General features: G+C 51.7%; 1 long non-coding RNA gene across 1 annotated transcript; it reads right to left on the bottom strand.

Annotated features, from left to right (window-relative positions):
- Positions 1-1,348: 1,348 nt before the first annotated feature.
- On the bottom strand, positions 1,349-6,712 carry LOC141023368 (uncharacterized). The gene is made up of 4 exons (XR_012184572.1): positions 6,242-6,712; positions 4,173-5,238; positions 2,966-3,060; positions 1,349-1,645 (listed from the first exon to the last, which is right to left on the bottom strand). It is a non-coding gene; the product is annotated as an uncharacterized lncRNA (long non-coding RNA).
- Positions 6,713-7,093: the final 381 nt, after the last annotated feature.

Below are 7,093 nucleotides of genomic sequence, written 5' to 3'. Positions count from 1 at the left end.
TCTTGCAGCATCAGAAGAGATAAGAGTAGCATAAAGTAAAGTAGTAGTAGTGTTATCAAACTTGGCCAGAGATCCTTTCTTGACTCCCTGCGAGAAAGCAATCCCAGAGCCATACTATCCAGTTATCACCTCAAGTATCCAGTTCTAGTTGTATCGATCAGGATACAACTCCAATTGTCCATTACCGTAGGACAGGCTATCGATAGATGTTTTCTTCCCTGCAGGGGTGCACCAACTTACCCACCATGCTCGATTAACTCCGACCGGACACACTTTCCTGGGTCATGCCCGGCCTCGGCCAAACGATACACGGCAACCCGACCTAGGCTTAATAGAGAGGTCAGCACGCCGGACTAAACCTATGCCCCCAGGGGTCATGGGCCATCGCCCCGGGAACTCCTGCACGTTGCGTGGGCGGCCGGCGAGCAGACCTAGCTACCTCCTTAAAAAGGCAGGAGCTTACCAGTCCAACCCGGCGCGCGCCGCTCAGTCGCTGACGTCTATTAAGCTTCGGCTGATGCATACGACGCAGAACGCCCATACAATGCCCACGTGATGGTTAGTGCTATCAGGCCAGAGGCCCCTCGGATCAAATATCCAAATCGTAGTGGATTAGGAGCACGCGGCAACAAGCAGAGACTCACGAAAGATGTGACCCCATTGCCCCATCTCGAGGACTTGCGGCAAGGGCTAGGAATGCCCGGCCACGCCTCGTAATTATCTCACGGGCACCCTCCAGGTCAACCCGTCTCCACATCACTCGCGGGTACCCCTCAGGGTCGAACCGCCTTTCCAAGTAGCAGTGGTAAAGTCCAAGTATCCGTGTGTCCAAACATCAAGGGGAAAACCCGAGGAATCACCCCCGGTGAATTCCACTCGATGTAATCATCAAGGTGAACGTAAGAGGATCCACCCTCGAGGTTCACACTTGAGGGGTTGCACGGCAGAGCCGTATCGGAAGTGGTTAAGTAGGAAATCACCCTCGATGACCACGACCGAATAGCTACACTACAGAGATCTCATCAGGAGTGATGTGTGAGGTTCGACCCTCGGCACTCGATGGTAACTCTGCAGAGTCGAGCAACAAAAGGGGCGTGATGTGATGTGAGGTGTCGGGCTCTGGTCGTCGATCATGTTGATCGAGTCGTTGAGGATGAAGCAGGGGCAACAAGGACAAGGTGGGGGTCACTGATGGATCACTAACCAACCTATACTAAGCAGTTTAGGATAAGCAGTTAAGGTACAATGTGACGCCCCCGATTCAATTGTACACTAATCATACACGCAAACGTGTACGATCAAGATCAGGGACTCACGGGAAGATATCACAACACAACTCTAAAAATAAAATAAGTCATACAAGCATCATAATACAAGCCAGGGGCCTCGAGGGCTCGAATACAAGTGCTCGATCATAGACGAGTCAGCGGAAGCAACAATATTTGAGTACAGACATAAGTTAAACAAGTTGCCATAAGATGGCTAGCACAAACTGGGATACAAATCGAAAGAGGCGCAGGCCTCCTGCCTGGGATCCTCCTAAACTACTCATGGTCGTCGTCAGCAGCCTGCACGTAGTAGTAGGCACCTCCTGTGTAGTAGGAGTCGTCGTCGACGGTGGCGTCTGGCTCCTGGGCTCCAGCATCTGGTTGCGACAACCAGGTAGAATGGAAAGGGGGAAAAGAGGGAGAAAAGCAACCGTGAGTACTCATCCAAAGTACTCGCAAGCAAGGATCTACACTACATATGCATGGGTATCTGTGTAAAGGGGCAATATCAGTGGACTGAACTGCAGAATGCCAGAATAAGAGGGAGATAGCTAGTCCTGTCGAAGACTACGCTTCTGGCAGCCTCCATCTTGCAGCATGTAGAAGAGAGTAGATGGTAAGTTCACCAAGTATCATCGCATAGCATAATCCTATCGGAGATCCTCCCCTCATCGCCCTGTGTGAGAGCAATCACCGGGTTATATCTGGCACTTGAAAGGGTGTGTTTTATTAAGTATCCGGTTCTAATTGTCATAAGGTCAAGGTACAACTCCGGGTCGTCCTGTTACCGAAAATCACGGCTATTCGAATAGATAAACTTCCCTACAGGGGTGCACCACATAACCCAACATGCTCGATCCCCTTTGGCCGGACACACTTTCCTGGGTCATGCCCGGCCTCGGAAGATCAACATGTCACAGCCCCACCTAGGGACAACAGAGAGGTCAGCACACCGGTCTAAATCCTTTGCGCGCAGGGGTCTGGGCCCATCGCCCATTGCACACCTGCACGTTGCGAACGTGGCCGGTGAGCAGACCTAGCAACCTCCATTTCAAAGGAAGTTGCGTTACGCGGTCCAACCCGTCACGCACCACTCAGTCGCTGATGTCATGAAGGCTTCGGCTGATACCACGACGTCGAGTGCCCATAACTGTTCCCGCGTAGTTGGTTAGTGCGTATAGGCCAATGGCCAGACTCAGATCAAATACCAAGATCTCGTTAAGCGTGTTAATTGAAGTATCAGCGAACGCCGACCAGGGCCAGGCCCACCTCTCTCCTAGGTGGTCTCAACCTGCCCTGTCGCTCCGCCACAAAGTAACAGTCGGGGGCCGTCAGGAACCCAGGCCCACCTCTACCGGGATGGAGCCACCTGCCCCTTCAGCCCCCATCTCCGAACAGTATCATAAGTAATGTAACAGTATAAAGTATATAGCATATGCCCGTGATCACCTCCCGAAGTGATCACGGCCCAGTAGTATAGCATTGCAGACGGACAAGAGTGTAGGGCCACTGATGGAACACTAGCATCCTATACTAAGCATTAGGATAGCAGGTAAAGGTATCAACAATTGTAGCAACAATGACAGGCTATGCAACAGAATAGGATTAACCGAAAGGAGTAACATGCTACACTACTCTAATGCAAGTAGTAGAGAGAGGGAATAGGCAATATCTGGTGATCAAGGGGGGGGGCTTGCCTGGAAGCTCTGCAGACGAAAAGAATCTTCGGAAGCGTAGTTGTAGTCGAACACCGAAGCATCAAAGGTCTCGGGGTCTATCGCAGTATCGAAGTCTATCAAAAAGAAGCAACAAAGGGGAAACAAATAAATAACAGAGCAAACAATAGCATCACAAAATATAACAAGGCAATACGCGGTGCCAGGGGTGAGCTAACGCAGGGATAGGTGATACCGACGAAGGGGGAAAACAACCGAGAAAGTATCCCTGGTGTTTCGCGTTTTCGGACAGATGAACCGGAAGGGAAAGTTGCGTGTTCGCTAAGCTAGGGATGTGTGGCGGGCGAACGGGCTACGTATTTGGATTCGTCTCGTCGTTCTGAGCAACTTTCATGTACAAAGTATTTTCATCCGAGTTATTGTTTATTTTATATGATTTTTTTAAGTTTTTAATGATTTTCTAGAATTACTTTAATTCAAAAATAAACTAAAAATACTATTTATACACAGCAGTAGCCAGCCCCTATGTATGACAGGTGGGGGTCAGGGTCAAGGTCAATAGTCCAGTCAGAAGTTGACTGGGTCAACGTTGACTGGTCAAACTGGCTGGTGGGACCCAGCTGTCATGGAGACAGTGTAAACTAATTGTTTAATTAATTTTAACAGATTAGGTGGGGGGCACATGTCATTGACTTAGATGTTTTTAAACAGGCTTTTAAAATAAAAGGGTCCACATGTCATTTCCAGTTATTCAACTAAACAGTTTTATTAGGTTCTATCTAATTACATGGTTAGGGGATTGGTTAAACCGGGTGGGCCCACCTGTCAGTGAGCCACACGCGGTGGTACGCGGGCGATGCGAACAGAGAGCGGAGGTGCTCGCCCGCCGGCCATCTCCGGCGACGGCTGGATCGGTGGGTGGGCTCGGCAGACGCAACGCGACGAGGCGCTCCAGAGGATGGCCGTGGGGTTGTCGGAGGTGGGCTGCAGAGGCGCCGGCGTCGAGTGGAGCAGCGGGGGGGGCTTGGCCTCGCAGCGCGTGCGGCGAGGATGGCAGGGTGCGGCCGTCAGCGGGGGTGGCGGGCGCGTTCACGAGGAGGGCCGAGCAAAGGCGGGAGCGCCCTCGCGCGCACAGTAGACGCAGGCGGCGGGCGACGCACAGGGGCGGCAGAGGCGAGGGCCGCCGCGTTAAGGCATTAGGCGGGGGAAGGAGGACCGGGGTCCTCACCGTCCGTTGGAGGGAAGGGGGCGTCGAGGCGCGATGAAGCCTTTGGGGAGGAGGACGGGGACACGTCGTCGGCGAGGAGGAGATGAGGAGGATGAGGCGACGGGCGGTGGCGGGGTCCGGTGAGGAGGAGGCCGTGGCACGGGCGCGAGGGAGGGGGTCGTCGCCGGCGGGCGGCTCGTCCACCGCAGGAGGGTCGCCGGGTGGTGCGGGGCTCGAGCACGGCGCCCTGCGGAGCCAGGGCGGCGGCGGGGCGCAGGGCGAGCCGCGGGCACCGGGCGGCGGCGTCAAGCCCCGATCCAGATCGGGATCGGGGGGAGAGCGACGTGGGGTCGTGGGGGAAGAAGTGGGTGTGGTTAGGGTTTGGTAGTGGGCACGGGAGGATAAGGAGGCGTCGGCTGGGCCGGCCGGTTCATCGGCCAGCTGGGCCAGTTGGGCCAGGGCGCCCTTTTCCTTTTCCCTTGGCTTTTCTTTTTATTTATACTTTTTTGTTTCTGTTTTTTAGTTCCCATCTATTATAGTTTCAATAATATACCAAAGTGGCACCTAAATTGAGGTTACGAATTATGCAATGCCACATCAATTTCCTACCCAAACTAGAAATAGTTTTGTAACGGTTTAATATTTAAAAGCATTTAAATAATAGTTTTGTTGATGTTTTATTCATCTTTTAGTATTTAAATATTTTATAAAATTGTGGGTTCTCTATCATAATTACCTATGCATTATTTGGCACAATCCGAACATTTTAGTTCTATGGTTTGAAAACTTTTGATGTTTGCCTGATTTTGAATTTGACAACAGTAATCGAAGTGACGTGGCACCATTAACAAGGGATTATTGTAGCTTAATTATCCGGGCGTCACATACAATGAGCAGGTTACAAAAGGAGGCAATGCATCAGAATAAGAGCAACCAATAACAGTAGCAAAAATCTAATGCAAGCATGAGAGAATAGAATGGGCGATGTCGGGATGATCAAAGGGGGGCTTGCCTGGAAGCTCCACTGAAAGGGAAGAAGGGTCGTCAGAGACGTAGTCGATCACAGGGGCAGCATCAGTCTCAGGGTCTACCGGAGAGAAGAGGGGGAAGAAACAATAAATATAAAGCAAACAAAGCACCATAAAGCATAACATGACGAAAAGCAGAACTAGAGTCGACCTAACGAAGTGCTCCACGATATAGGTGAAGGGGAATTCTACCGGGAATGTTTTCCCGGTTCCGGACCTGTGTCAGACAGATGACCGGATGGGAATGTTCCATCTTCAGATAGTTAGAGGCATCTGACAGGTAAACGGACCGCGTATTCGGGTTCGTCTCATTTTTCTGAGCAACTCTCATGTAGAAAACATTTTCATCCGAGTTACCGATTAATTTCTATGATTTTTCAAAGTTTTAAATGATTTTCTAATTTTCTAAAAAAACCGTGTTGACCAAGTCAACTTGACTGGTCAAAAGTGGTAGTGGTGGCCCACATGTCACTATTTTATTAATTTCCAAAAAAATATTTATCTAATCTAATTAGGTGGACCCACATGTCATCCACATGGTATACTAATTCAGCAATTTAACTAACATACCTAATCCTGGACTAATCTAATGGGCCGGTCTCCTGGACAAAGGCAGCACCTGCAACCGTAGAAGCCATGGGCGAGCAGCAACCTCTGTACGCGAGCAGCAGCAGCCGACGATTAGCAGCAGCAACATCTAGCGTTTAGATGTAGTAGAGTAAGCAGCAGTAGAGCAGGCAGTACAGCAGAACATCTGCGCAACAGCAAGAGCAGCACACGCCAGTAGCAGCACAAAGTACGCACGCGGCAAGGCGGTAGGCGACGGGGCGGACGGTGCGCCGGCTCACAGAGGCGCGAGGTCCGCACGCGCGGGACGCGGGCGTGGTGAGTAGCAGCGTTGCGCAGGAGCGGCAGCAGTACCAGCGTGTAAGGAGCAGCAGCAGCTTAGAGAACGCAGGTACACGTACATGGAAGCTCTCGGCAGCTCGTTCCACGGCGAATAGTGGGGTAGAACGGCATGGATCGAAGGGGAAAACGAGGGGAATCGGTCGAGGAGCTCACCATAGAGGCACACAGAGGCCTGTTGGTGGCTTAGGAGCTGCAGAAGCGACGGATCGACGAAGAACGGCGGCGACGACCGAGGAAGGAGATGGTGTCGATCCGGCTGATGCGGTGGCTCCGAGCTTGAGCTCGTGGGCGAGGAAGACGAAGCAGAAGACGGCGGTTCCGCGGGACCTCCCAGCTCAGCGTGGGGGCGACGATGGCCGCCAGGTCGACGGCAACAGCGGCGACGGAGGCGTGCGAGAGTGGGGCAGAAATGGAGAGGGGAACGTCTGGGAGAGGGAGGGAGTGGATGAGAGCGGGAGTGAGGCCACGGGGATCCGAGGCGCCAGGGGGCGGCCTTATCCTCCCGTCGGTGGCGTACGGGGTGCGGAGCCGGGTCCGGCGGGGACGAGCGGGAGCCCCCTCCCGGTCGATCGTACAGGGGAGGAGAGGGAGAGTCGACCCGGGGAAGGGTTGGGCCAGTTGGTCGAGTTGGGCTGCCTTGACCTTTTGGGCCAAGGGGCCCAGGGGGTCTTTTTTTTTCTTTTCACCTTTTCTCCTTTTAGGTTTCTGTTTTCTTTTTGTTTTATTAACACAGAGACAGAGGGAAAAGTTTGGGCTACCAAAATACCTTGAAAAAGGTGGGACTAGACCACTTAAATTCTTTGTAGTGTTTGGCACTGCCACAAATAGTTTGAGGGATAACTGAATCCAATTGGAATTTTCACAAATAAAAATAGCATTTTAAAATGCTGAAATAGCACTGTTCTAATCGCTAAAGTCCATCTTGGCTTGGATGTGATGTTGTTTTCCTTAACAATTAAATGTTATGGAATTTTGGGTAAAAGATGAACTATTTTGTATCAACTT

Source organism: Aegilops tauschii, chromosome 5, assembly GCF_002575655.3.
Source record: "Aegilops tauschii subsp. strangulata cultivar AL8/78 chromosome 5, Aet v6.0, whole genome shotgun sequence".
NCBI lineage: Eukaryota > Viridiplantae > Streptophyta > Magnoliopsida > Poales > Poaceae > Aegilops > Aegilops tauschii.
The sequence above is the reverse complement of the archived record's forward strand: the minus strand, read 5'-3'. Positions and strand labels throughout refer to the sequence as shown.